Source organism: Pezoporus wallicus, unplaced genomic scaffold (genome assembly GCF_028554395.1).
Source record: "Pezoporus wallicus isolate ANWC-B61680 ecotype Strahan unplaced genomic scaffold, APGP_CSIRO_Pwel_v1 contig_818, whole genome shotgun sequence".
NCBI lineage: Eukaryota > Metazoa > Chordata > Aves > Psittaciformes > Psittacidae > Pezoporus > Pezoporus wallicus.
In genome coordinates this window covers 2203425-2217788 of record NW_026636248.1, presented here as the reverse complement: position 1 = coordinate 2217788, position 14364 = coordinate 2203425, and the positions used below count along the sequence as shown (strand labels likewise).

The window sequence follows — 14364 nt, the reverse complement described above, 5'->3', positions numbered from 1 at the left end:
TGACTTAGCTCATGGCTGAAGTACTGTAAAATCACAGTGTGAAAACTGGGAAATGTCAGCTGTGCTGCTGAGAAAACCTACCCTGAATCAAAATTTAGACACTCTGCCTCAAATAGCAATTTCCATTGTAATTGCCCTCCCTACACCAAGTTTCTCTAGCATGATATTACTTCTTTCTTCTCCTAGAGCATAATACAAGTTCATTCCCTTGCTTTCCACTTTGGAAACCAACGAAGTGTTATTAAAAATGACCATATTTGTTCCTTCTTCAGGTAGAATTTCTGTCACTTGTATTTGTAGTAAGTCATGTTTTGCCCTATGACTAGTCCTATTTATTTCTGGGATGACAGAAGTGGCAAATTTTGGCCCATAATATCTGTGTGTATCAGAAAGAGAGAGTAGAAAAGAGACAGCAAGAAGTGATTCGAGTACCATGTATTCTCAGTAACCACCCACATACGCCTGCACCCCCACAGAAAAGAAGTATCATTCTACAAAAAGTTATTAATTACATTTTAAAGATCTACAGGTTTTGTAAGATCTGGCTACAGAATCGGCCTCATTATAAACACTCAAATCCAGTCATATTTTTTTTTAAATCTACTAAAAAGCCCAATAAAGGCTATGATGGGGTCTAGGATGCCCTCACATTTTTTTCTACACTGCCTGCTTTTATTGCATTTCATGAATATTGGCATCAAGTTCCCATACGCTAACTTCCAAACTATATCCTCCTTTTACAAGCTGGCCAGCCCTTCAACAGTTTACAGTAAGCACTCTGTATCACAGAGTACCAGCCCAAAAAACCATGACGACCTGAGCAAGGTTTAAAGAAGAAAAAAACAAAGGACAAACAAAAAACCTTCCAAAACCTACTCAGAAGTAGAGATGAAGCACAGAGGAGTTTAAAGCAGTTGGATATTCGTGAAGCAGACATATTAGTGAAGCTTCTGACAGACAAAGATTTTTCCAGTCACAATAAGTCCAGACCAGCCTAACCCTTCTTCTACAGCAATGTTCACTGTCCTCACTGAGTTTAGGCCCTTTCTGGGGGGAGAAAACCCCAGAAACCAAAGGACAGCTATGACATTGCACTTAGGATAACCAGACCTTTCCTGGTTGCTTTCCAAAACTACATCAAAACATGCAATAAGAGAAAACATAGCATATATATATATATGTACACACACACACACCGAGGCACAGACAGACTTGAATATCGCAGTGGTGGACTGTCCATCCTATAGAGACTTGGCAGAGACTTCTAAACAAAACAAAAAATACCCCAGAGTAAAAACCCCATGGATCAGATTAAAACTCATTCCAGGTAGTTTGGTGCTGAGGGCCAGCTCAGGTACCATGAGTTCACACCAGACCCCCTTGAACAGCATGACTAGACTGCCACCAGCACAAAACTCCTGCTTGGTCCCAAAAATCCTGCAGACTGGGGATCACTATGCAGAGTCCACATCTGCCCAGTTTCCAGATCCTGTCTCTGTTCTGCATGGTGTATGGCAAGAGTTTCACTCAAAGCAGGGCACCCAACCAAGTTTGCAGGACCTTACCATAGCACAGCATGGGATGGCCAGCTGCATAAGCACATGCCATGCCAGACGAACTGCAGTATCAAGAGCTGTGTGAACCATGTAATACAGACCAAGCTGAGATGGAAAAGTGAAAAGAAGAGGAGCCTATCTCTTCTTCTTCAGAAGAGTTGTGGAACCTACTTCCAAACTGCCAACTTTTCGCCTCTGCATATCAAGATGACCCTCTACTTCCTACACAGCTACTCGATACATTCACAGCTTCTCTCCTTTGCTCTCATTCGGAAGCACCATACTACCTGCCAGCAGTGAATGAGGAACAGTCACATTTTGCAGCCCATCACACTGGTTGGGGCAGCAGACAGAAGCTTCTGAGCATGCAAGGAAAGATAACTTCCGAGTATGTGACTTTCTTTCCCTTTTCTCTGTCTGACACAGTTACAATAACATTTGCTACTGGCAGACCCCTAGAGCTTGACTCCAGCACTACCAAGGGAGAGGGCTGAAGAAAGTTACAGGACCTCATCAGCTGGATTATTTTCTCACTAGTGAGACGCAGTGTGCCCTAACGTTCTCAATAGCACTAGTTATCAGAGTGAGATGACATCCACCATGAAAGATGCACAGCCCAGAAATCCATACAAACTGGTTTACAGGGGCACAAACAACACCCTAACAGGAGAACACCTTCCCACTGGCTTTTCCCCTGTCAGCAGGTGAAGTGGGAGCCACTGCCACCAACACATCTGAGCCATCCAGCTGGAACTTTCTGCTGCCACACCATTGCCATGGTACAGCAACATCCTCCCTCTCAGCTGGCAGCTCCTGGGTAAACTTCCATTATAGACCCAGGCTGCCCACCGTGGTACTCTGTCTCAGCCTCTGTCTTGAACAATAAAATACCTAATGATGCTAATGCCTGAATTACCATGGGAATACAAGACAAATGGCTTGGGTCTCCCTCTGCAGAACTATTGCTCCAGGCTCTTTGGAGTCTCAAGGAGGCATTAACACCAGCACACATCCTCTGCACGCTGTGCCCTGCTTACACCAGGATGTTCTGCATCGAGATAAATCGGTCTCACCACCTACTCTGCTGCAAGTAGTCACTCTCCCTGGCACTTACGAGGGAGTCGCTGAGTCCAGCAGAGCCTCCCTCCAGGAGGTGTGTCACTGCAGGAAGGAAAGCCAGCCTGGCTATTGCTCTTAGAATGAATGAGGAAAGATGGCTGCTCTTGCTATTTATTTCACCGAAAGAGCCTCTCCTCCGAGCAGCGCTGATTCCAGGGATATCTAAGTAGAATCAAGGTGAGTTAAACAGTATTACTGAATCAACACATATATGCATTCCTTTCCCTTTCACCAACTTAACCTCCCCAACATCAGCAATTAGCACGTCTAATGAGAGATGCAGCAAGGAAACAATTTCAAGTTGAGTGCATCATGTACTGACTCACTGCCATGAAGCTCTACACTTGAACAGAATTCCTGGTGAATGACGATGAAATATTCATCAGCTCATATTTGTAAATGGCCCAGCAACATACTGAGTAAATGACCTCTGACGAAGTGCCTTGCATTAAAATGGAAGAGCAGCCAGCAGAAGTGAGGGAGCTAGAAACTATGCATGTTTTGTCAGCACAGACAAGCAGCAAACACAAACAGAAAGATATCTAGCTGGACTCATCATCCTGACAATAAGGAACCAGCCTGTTCACTTCAGGGGGACCCACTGGCTGTGCTGTCTGTGACGGGAGCGAGTGTGGCAACCTGGGCTGTTTTACTCACTGCCAGAAAATGACCCAGGCAAGGCAGGAGGGTGAGTTGTTTTGTTCCCCCCCACATGTTGGCTCTGGTTGTTCTCACTAGTCACCCCCATGCCCTGCACCTAAGCTGCAAAGCACCACACCACTTGCCCTTAACTGAGGGGCTTTGTCCCTGAGGTGGCAAACACAAGCCTATGCCTTCCAGAGCAAATGGGGAGCCCTGCCCTCCCAACAGGCATCTGATGCTGGGTGGGAGCATCCCCGCAGTGTGCATCTCTTGCCTTGCCTGCATGTTTTGATGTGAGCCCCTGCAAAAAGGGAGCCAGGTTTGCAAGGGGGACAGGCTGTGGGGATGGGTATAACCAAGCACTGCTCTGTTTGGGGTGGTGTTACCCAGTGCTGCTGTAGGGAGCAGAAGGGTGGATTTTCTGTCCTGCTTTCAGCTCTCATCATTATTCAGGACGCGTGATTTCCAGGGAGGTTGCCAGCGCTGCACTGCACCGCTTGTGATGGTTAATCCTCGCACGGGAAAGCTCCACAATGGAAACTGTGAGGAGAATACAAAATAAACGAGGAAAACCTAGCAAGCTGTCGTCAGCCTCCACAAAGGGAAGAGGAACCCAGGCCTGGCCTCTCCCAGACCTTTTCCAAGGCGCTCCTCTGAAATAGAGCTTAACACGCCCACCTCTTGTTGCTCCGGGGTCTCACAGAGAGGTGAGCTCCCACTGCCAGAGCCAGGTGGGCGATGCAGACCTTCTTTTATCGTTTATTTATTAATTAAACGCCCTGTGATAAGGCAGATCTACGTGCAGGTCCACAGCTCTGCAGGCTAGGAGGGCCCACCGCGGCCAGGAACTTGAACAAACAGCACCATCAGGTGGCTCGCCTGGAAATGAATGTGCGGAGCCATCCAGGACAGCTCCTGCCGGACCCGGCCATCCCTTCACTCTCCTCTACCAACCTTAAAAGCAGGGTCGGCCCACAGCCCCTCCTGGGAAAATCCGAGTCCAAAACCGTAAAAGAAATCTTCAGGGGCAGAGAGGCACATCCAGGAAAAGCCTAAAGGGAAAACTTCCAATGTGCTCCTTCCCCCCTGCAATGCAAGTCCTCAATGTCTTGTCCATATATATATCAGCTTTAATCAGGTAGTCTAACTGACTTGTTAACAGGCTACCTGCTCTGGCATCCAGAGAGCCTGTCTAAGCAGAATACAAGTCTTCCTTCCCTCCCTCGGCACCTTCAAATTTCGGGAGCACTGGCAAATCAATATTTTCACCTTGAAAACTACTCCCCGTGTACAACCCCCCTTTCAGCCATTGCCGGCGTCCATCTCTTCCTGCCTGTATAGAGAAGAGGAGGGTGCCTTGTTCGGCCTCAAGCAGGTGATATTTCACCAATGACTGCCTTTGAAATAACTTGGATCCTTCGGCATCTTTGCTGCCTTCTTTTGCTGCTCGCATATTTGGTTAGTGCAAACTAGGAGCAGAAGTATTTCCGCTAATGAGGCAGAGCCCCTTCCATCCCCTGAGAGTCACATAGCAGATACAGTCCCAACACACAAAGATAACAGATGAGAACTCAGCTCCCAGCCTCCAGACCTCAGGCGTGTCACAACCTCTACGCTCAGAAGCCTGCCTGCCACCCTTACCTATCCTCATAAAGACAGGAAAACATTGGATGAGACAATCAGAAGGAAAATAAAATACAGTTTCACCCACAGTGCTGCAGCATCTACTATACCCATACTATTGGCATGACTACCAAGGGAGGGACCCGTGGCAGCTGTCTCAATTGCTTTTCTCTCATTATAAAATCCTCATACCTGGATTTTAGAATATTTCCCTTAAGGGTGTTCTCCACTCCAGTGAATAATTAGGTATTTCTAATAATCTCCTAGCAGACCATTTAAATAGAAATGCATACAAATAATTATGTTTAGCTGCGTGTTTATGTATATTTATTTGTTTATACATATTTTAACTTATGGAAGTTGAATATTTATGTGTCTTATATTTATGTAAGATACAGAAACAAATATGCAAATAAACACATATACAGTCATGTTCACTAATTTAAAGGAAAACTATTCAAATGCATGGTTACTCAGTTCCTTTAGGAAACACCACAGCTCAGAGTTGCTGCCCACAGTTAGATCTGAGAGCAGCAACCCCCAAAATCAGGACCTTCCACAGTTATGTCTGTGCTTCTGCATATAAAGGGGTTGATTTACACATCTGATTTCAGGCCTCTCATTTTCAAAACTTTGTGTCCCAAACAAAGTCCCGTGTTTCTAGTTATACCACCCCAAGGGGCACTTCTGTAACAAGGGGCATCATTCAGTCACCTAGAAGGGATGTTATAGCATTACAAGCTGTTGACAGCCCATCTCAAAAATCTCTGCCTTCTGTAATAAAGTTGACTCCCAATTCCCAGATATGCTCAATGCAATAACATTTCTGAACATCCTGCATAAGGATGATAACAGAGCACCTAACACAAAACTAAAAAAGAAGAGGAAATGAGGTTATATTTCCCATCATGGCATCTGCATTAAGCTCAATAGCTGCTTGTTTCTACTATAATTGTGCCAAAGTAATTTTGAATTTGTCTTTTTTTTTTATGCACCTTGCTCTGAAGCAGAGATAGTTTGGGAAAAACAATGCACAAAACGGCACTTAAATGCACACAGCAACATCTCACCAGTTGCTACTAATGATGTCAGAGGAGGTCAGGTGGGCACAGAAGTATGAATTGTCACTACATTTGTACATTTCTGGGGCAAATAAACAGCACCCAGGAGAACCGAAGTCTTCCTAGGATAGTAGGAATACAGAAAACTAAGAAGAAGGAATGTCTTTTTTACTGCCACCTTCATTCTCCTTGATTTCAAGCCCTTCCTCAGCCCTTGCCTTTTATTCTTCTGTAAAAGAAGAGCACAGTGCTAAGGAAAGTCAGCTTGCAGCAGCATTGGTTCATGGGAAAGCCTGCAGAAGACACCTCCAGGCACTTCTGTAAGTACATTTTTTCTATCCTGGGCTGTCAGTTGTGCTGCTCTATTCTAAGCATAGAGCCATGGAGCAAGATGCTTGGGGTGGATTTGTTGGCAGATCGGTAGGGACTCATGATATTCCTGCCAAATTCATTTTCTCATGTGACCTGAGCTTGACTTGGAACATGGATTTCCTACAGAGACAAGTTTGAGCAGTGCCAGGAATTTGAAGACCAGGTGGTCTGCAAAGCTTCTCCCCAGGCTCTGCGATCCTATTTCCTCACGTCATTCTTTCCAGCCGGCACAGAGCTCAGGCTGGGGTGCTCACAGCAAACTGAGTCCTTAAAACCAATGCGATTGCTCCTTCCCACCAGCACCAATCCTCTGGAAGAGACTGCAGCAGAACTGGGAGGAAACATGAGCACGTTTCTGCTAGGAAGCAGATTCAGACAGGCTTTGACCAAGACTGCAAGTGAAACTTTTCTCTGCCAGAGGAAACTCAAAAAAAAAAAAAAAATCCATTTTTTTCATCTCAGTAACATCCAAATTGGGCTTAGCTAGTCCAAACTGTCACATCCTTGCTAACTCAGCCTGTATTTGCCTACCTGGAAGGAAAGCGATCATGCAAAACCAGATACATCTATCTGGCTTTTCTGAAGAGAGCTATTGATAGCCACATCGGTCTCTTGGGACAAGAAGGTCCATACATTAATTTTAGATCTCTGGCAATCTGCATACTAGAAGTACCTTGTGGCTCTGATCCATACTGACTTCTAGTAAGGAAACAGAAGCTAGAATGAGCTGGAAGCTCTCCCAGATGATGCTCTCTGAATATCCATTGAGAAAAAGCAGCCTACCTTAGTATATCACTTGCCCCATCCCTAGAAACATGGACTATTACAGAAAGCAAGTTTGGCTTCCCAAAGAGGCACAATAGCATTGTTACCACTGTAATGTGATATCAGGCCAGGACCTGGACCAGAGATGCTGCTTTTCTCTCTGTTTTGTCTCAGCAGCAACCAGGGGTATTGCACACATTACGATTGTTTGCTTCTGGACATCTTCATCTTCTCATGCCACTAAAGAAGGATCCCTGCTGTCCCACCCTGGACACAGAGCAGTGGCAGTCTCATCCTAAAATGGCTCCTGTCATTCTCTTTAGAAACATTAGAGAAGTGGTAATGGCCCTCCACACATATAATCCCATATCTATAACTGCTGCCTTGTTGGCAAATTCCCATCACAGATTGCACTCAGCTCTATCCCACCCTCACATCAGATGCATTCCACACCAACCTGTTCCTGCTGGAGTGCCTGGCTGATGCAGCAGGGTGGAGAACAGCTCACTGCACTGGCTGCCCTCAGGAAACTGAGCAGAGGACTCTGATTTCAGCAAGTCTGAGCCCCACACACCTTGACTGAAGCCATCCCTAGATGCATCCCAGAGCTAGCAGCTCTGTCCCCTGAGGAAAGCATGGATGTAGCAGGTCCTTTCCGCCACCTAGGAGGAGAAGCCTGTAGCACGCTCTACTCCCTCCTGTCAGGTTTAGATTCAGTTGTAGCAGCCAAGCTCTTCCCTGCACAATTACAAGAACACTCAACACGGAGGAAGCAATACCTTCCATCAAAGCAGTATTCCAAACAACAGCACAAGCCACCAAGACACTGATCCCTCTGTGTTCTCATTGCTGGCATTGTGCTGATGACAAGGGGACACCCTGTGTTTCTACAGTCTAAAAGCAGCAGGATAAACTCAGGAATAGCTTCACTAGGAGCAACTGCAAACTCCCTTAGCAGATATGCTTCTGCTGGAAGAATGTAGCTGAGAGAACGTCAGTGGCAGTTATGAAATTCATTTGCATTAGACAACTTTCTAGCAGTAGGCTGACCAGTCTGCAATTCACTCCTAAAATCCATCAGAAACCAGTTTAGTCCTCCTTCAGCTGTAGTTCCTCCACCTCCGTTTTCCCTTGCATCCAAACAAATCCAATCTCACCACCCAGTAGTCAGACAGATGTGAGCAAATATAGGTTAGGGAATGTTCAAATACCAAAAGGGAGCAAATAGCAAAGATGGTTGATTAAATTCAAAATTCTTGTCTAATTTAAGCCCTACTTTCCTGCATGGAAGGGCCAAGCTGCTTGTTCACAACATCTGTTGCTGGTAAGAGGCCTCTACTTGGAGCTGCTCTCCCTTCTACAGCATTCTCAGTGAACAGACACTTCTTTACGTACCTGCCAGTGTATGATAGTTATAACATTTTTAAAGATTTCATGTCTGGAAGTCAACTGGATCATTTCAGGAGAGAAAGACTATCAGTGCTAGGTGATCCAATAGAACAAGGGCAGCTATTTCTTATGTTTATCCCTGCTTGTGGATTATTATTCAATCCAAAACCCTGCTAGAGTTGCCAAGTTTCCTAAAACACTACTTACGCGACTACGAAATTTCACATCATTCCACTGTGTACATTTGGCTATAGATACTCAATATCAATTCTTGCCCTGTTGAGTCACCTGTAAATAGAATTTGTCTGTAGGGCCAGAAACTCTGTTCCTTACATCAAACATTAACTTATTAAAGTCCTTTGCTGACTCTGCTCCATTACAAGGTCAGAGGGGGTATTATGAAAAGAGAGCCAACACACCACTGAGCATTTCTCAGGCAGCAAACTAAATTTATTCTACAGAATCACTTCCTCATGGACAGAAAACTCCGTTAGCTAGGATGGAGAAACACCCATTTTCACCAGTTACAAAAGCCAACACCATGCCTCAGTTTAACTGTCCTGGTGTGCTGCTCCTTACTGCCTACCCAACACCAATCTGCATTGATCCAAAGTTGCAAACCCGCACTGCAGTGTTGGCAAACAAATTCAGTCCATCCAGTAGGGCGACAGGGTTTTAATAGAGGCCATTGATCCACCGTGATCCTGATTTAAGACCGATTTAAACATATTGCCTGGTCAAAGAGCTGCTCACAAGAGCAGCCATGAAGTAACCCAGGAGAGATTGATTCCTGATATAATGAGACCTGCCAAGTTCATGCTAAGCCAGAGGCTGTTTCCTTAGCTAATTAAAGGTTGCTTAACAAAGCAGTTCCTCCCCATATTGCTCCTGCTGCCATGCACTGAGAGGCCGTTCGCTGAAGGGACAGCACAGCAGCATGAAACACCCTTTCTCATCCCTTTGAAGCTCGAGGTTTCAAAGCTTCTCCCATTCTGAGCTTCATCTGAACAAAAGGAGGCAACCTCCATGGCACCTCAGTGGCTGTTAGCCCAGACGTCAAGTCCCTGCTTTGAATTCCAGCCTCCCAAGAAGTAAAAGTCCCTCAACCTATCCAGGGTTCCTTACTCTGGAAAGGGAGCTTTCTGCTAACTGCAGACCTTGCTCCTGGGCCTGAGAAAACTCCCCTGCTGGCATGCACATTCCCACCATGTTGTACCAGCACTTCCAAAGAAGCTTTGGACTCTGTGAAGTGGTATTTTCTGAGAAGAACAGTGTTCACTAGAAAATTCCCACCCACCTCAAAACCTGTCTGCCACAGTAATAACTCTGCACAGATACTGAGATCAGTTGGTGAAACAGAGGAGGGGAAACGCAGAAGCAGATGAATGCTTTTCTCTTTGAACCAAAGCTCATTTTGTCACTTCCACCCTTACTATGATTTGAGAGACCACATGATTCCAAGGCCAGAAATTCTTTTCAGCCTTAGGCTCACATACATTTCCATCATAAACCTGTAATGCAAACCACAAATAAATGTGCACATGTATCATTTCCTCTGCTCTAAGTGGTGCTAAGTCTGCTTTCTTCCTTTCCATTCCCTTATTCAAAGGTGCACACTGCGGATGAGTCGACAAATGCAGCAACGCTTGTCCAAGAATAACATTCCAAACTCTCAGTCACTCACCCTGTACACGGACATATGTCACCTTAGCCACATCACAAGTATGGCTATCCTCTTTAGAGAGCATCAGAACAAACTTGTCCCACATTTTCTTCTTTCCACTCACTCCTCCCTTTTCCTGAAAGCTTTAATTTTAAAAAGAGCAATTAAAATTAGCAAGGTCTCTAACATAGTAGTCTGCTACTATTCAAGGTGTCAAATTAAAACCTGACCTGTATAAGATCACGTAGGCTCATGCTACATACAAACAGCACCAGTGTTTCACAAGGAGCAGATTCTCCTGAGGAACAACAATTCAACCCTACAGCCACAAAGGGCTTGTGCTGAGACCATGCCTGGGCTCAGGAAAGCTCAGCTTTACAGGACTCGGAAAAAGCATGAAACAGCAAGTCCTGTTTGCACTAAACTTTGTCACTTTGCAGCAGTTTCAGCCCCAGCTCTTGGTTTGGTCCTGGAGTATTTGCAGGAGACAAGGCTGCATTGGCAGCCAACTGGGTTGGTAGGTCCCAGAAACCTTCCACCCCATGGAAGAGAAGCCTCAGGGGCTCATAGCCCCCTGGTCTCTGCTCCTGCTTACACAGTGCATGAGCCCCTCAAGCACGCTGCTGACAGCACAGCACTCCAAAACCCCCAAGCACTATGGAAATCTCATAAAACAAAACTCATCTTCTCTCAGGTGCGCTGGAAAGGGGTGGTGACAACACATAACCTTACGTTGCATTTCTAGGCCTTGTTGGTTTTAACTGAAATATTAAATACACTATTAAAAGCACAGTAGGAAAAGTTGACTTTTCTGGAGAGTGAAGTTATCTCCTTTGAAAAGTCTCATCTGTCTGCTAAGAAATTTCCGCTTACTGTCTTTCACTAGCAGGAGACCCTGTTGAGAAATATGAAGCAGGCGGCTTTTGTTCAGAGAGAATTGCAAGAAAAAGGAAGAGAAATCAGGTAAGGTTTTAATGTGAAGCTTTCCCTGTGGAAACATTTCATTGTATGACACGGGTGTACACAAAGACACCAAAGGCAAGAAAAAGTAAGTTTTGGCTTGAAAAAGTGAACTTGAACTTTGATTAGGACTCACCTTAAAATGGACTTGTGCAAAAGAGGGGAAAAAAAAAAACCAACCCAAACCTTTAAATAAAAGAAACTTCTAAGAGGAAACCCCATTGCTGAGATGAGGTAAAGCACTATCCAGGTCTATGTTTGAAAAAGTTTTGCAAGACACAATTACTTGGCTAGGAGCATTGGAAAAACAACATACCCTTAACTATTTTGGCAAAAATCATAGTGTAGGTGCAGTTGTATGCATTCAGGCGAGAGGCCCTGCTGGAACACTGAGCCTCGTGACTAGCTAAACCTCTGCAGGGAACCCAGGGAGTAATTAAAACAGTTCAAGAGCAAGGATGCTGTGAGCACAAAACATCTACTTGGGGATGGGGTGGTGGGAGTGTGTTATTTGCCGATACAGTTATTTCAGCAATCTTGTATCAGCCAACCCAAGATGTTACAGATATTGATGTATGATTTATTTCCTTACTAGTTTGCTATCTTTGTATCTTTTACTCTTTCCAATTATATTACAGATATAATAATCTTCTTGATAAGGAACAAGAGGCTTCTCACTCTAATACTGCATAAGCATCCAAATAAGGGGAAGAATGCTCTAGATATACAAAGCCACTGCCCTTCCTTAAGTAAGTAACTTCTTTTTTATATGCATTTTTCAGCTGCTTATCTCCATGGTCAAAGCCTTCAATAAGACAGATAAAGAAACACTCTTGTTGGCCAGCTAAGCAACCTGCCAAAACAGAATTCCCACTGCCAGCACTGATACCACTTCGTTTAGATGTGGTTTCTCAGCCCACAGGCTTCGGCTGTTTGAAGGGAAAGCAGTTCTCAGAACAGATGGAGTTGGTAATAAAGCTCTTTCTAGGAGATACAAGGATTACGCAGGGAACGAAATGGTGAAACAGTGTCTGGAGTACATGTTGTAAACTTGAACCAGTCAAAGTAAAATTCCCTTCCCACTGAGAACAACATGGTGGGACAAAGCAGAAGAGACAGCATGGCTTTCCAAAACATTAGCTGTCATGGCTGTTTCCCCTCAGAACACTGGCTACCTAAAAACTACTGGAGACACACTTTCCAGCCTCGCACTCACAAAGAAATCTTATGACTTGTCATTTTGAATCAGTATCAGGAGCACTGCCAAAAGAACGGATAAAGTAGCTGTCTCAAAAGAGCAAAAGAGTCTATGTAGCAGACGGGAAAATAGTGCAGGCACTTGCCTGTGTATAGCAGAGCTCCTGAGCTCATCATCTACAAAGTCATATTTGGTTTCCACTAGATCTACCCCAACCATCCTGCTTCCAGTGAAGAAGGGGAATGTGTCTTCCAGAAATCCAGAGCTGCTTCACTTTCCCAGGCTACTTGTGCTTAGACTGAAATTTCTGCAAGACAAGGCACAGACTACTGGATATCTGCAGAGCAGCTACCACAGAGCTTCTGCAAAGACGAAAACCAGCTTTGAGTCAGCACTTTGAAATCCATGAGCATCAGCAACACTGTTCCAACAGGATGGGTAGGCAAAGGGAAAGTAAAGAACAAGCCCAGGTAAACCTGAGTTTACCAGGTGTCAAGGTAAACCATTCCAGTCCAGATTAAGGCCTCATTTAACCCAGTAACCTGTTCCCAGCAGTGTGGACAAGCAGAGAAGAGAAAGAGCAGGGCAAGTATGTATGGTATTTCTCCTGCTTATTTTCCCAGCTTCCGATGATCTTCATCTCAGGAGAGGTCCTGAGTCTGATTAGATTTGTTTATTTAGTGATCCCCAGTGGGCGTCTCTTTGAAGCATTTGCCCTATCATTTGATTTACTTTGTTCATTGTTATTGAGCATTAAGCTGATATTTTAAATGAAAGACCTTGGTGATGTCATTCCTAAAAAAAAATCTGGAGGTTGTATTCCCACAGTCCTGATCTGAAGTACTTTGCATTTTGTAATAAATTGCTTCATCAAATTTTCACTCTCTTTGTAGATCTTAGCAGGAAGAGACTTTCACTTTATGTGATTACAGTTTAAATGTATTAAAGTAAACTAGACTTGTCTCTCCTTATAATTGCCTTTGCAATTGTGCTTGTTTTCATCAACTATCATAGAATCATGGGTACAACCGAAGTCCAGTCAAATCAGACAGATCTGTAACCCAAATCTCTTTACCTGACTTGTATATGTTCCTTGCCTAAGGACAGTTGCCTGCATTCTCACCCAGGCCCTGGACATATAATTTACTATTACGATAGTATCCAAACCACAAAGCAGGCCTGAGCCTCATTATTCTAAGCAAGGTCTCCTGAACTGCATTGAATTGGCTTTTAAATTTAATACATCATGGCTGAGACCTTGGCCCCTTCTTTACTCTAAGGGATTACCTTCATTCAGGCCAGTATTTTGCCTGAGGAACAGCTCTAATGTTTAGCATTATTTTGTAATTCTCTTGTTGGGTGCTTTCTTGCTTGCTAAAGTATTTAAAGGCTTTCCCCTCTTCAGTTTTACTCAGTGGCAGAGGAAGTGATACTCACACCCTTCAGGTCAAGAAAGGCTGAGATGGCCAAAATGATCTTTTATCCAAATCTGTCATTGGCTCTGTTGAAGCCAATTTCTCCTCGCCTCCAACTCAGAAAAAAACTATTGCAGATATTTGCTCTAGGGCTGAATTTAGCTTAAAGCTTTTTTCCAGTTGGTGCTATGTCCAGAAAAGACCTTTTTGGCAACTGCAGTTTGAAATCCTGTTCCAACCCAGGGTCTTAAACTGAACAGAAGAAGTTTACTGGAGGTGAAGCAACCTTTCTTCCTTTCCTTACTGATCATCCCCTGATGTCTGCAATAGCCACTGACTGCTGCATAAGGCACAGCTTTGAAAAAGCTAGTGCAAATAAACACACAGTGTCAATAGTGGGCAGTTAAATAACCAGGAAGACCAAAGGGAAAAAATTAAGTCTAGGTTTACCTGATTGTACTGTTAAACAGAAATAATTGAACAAGATGAAAGTAAATGTGTTATTTAGCATAGTCAAGCGGAAAGGATTCATTCCTGAAAGTTTCAAGAGTTGCTTTTTTTGGTGTCAGCTTTATCAGGCACACCTCCATTCTCTCTAGCA

General features: G+C 44.3%; 1 long non-coding RNA gene across 4 annotated transcripts in view; it reads right to left on the bottom strand.

The window, feature by feature from the left end:
• Positions 1-14364, bottom strand: part of LOC130593856 (uncharacterized) — an 84477-nt gene that overhangs the window by 59050 nt on the left and 11063 nt on the right. Inside the window, exon 1 of one of the 4 annotated variants that reach the window (XR_008970899.1) lies at positions 3996-4111. The exons of the other annotated variants lie outside the window; for them this stretch is intronic. This is a non-coding gene — a long non-coding RNA (uncharacterized LOC130593856). Of the gene's footprint in view, positions 1-3995; positions 4112-14364 lie in introns of those variants that run through there. 4 annotated transcript variants of the gene reach the window in all.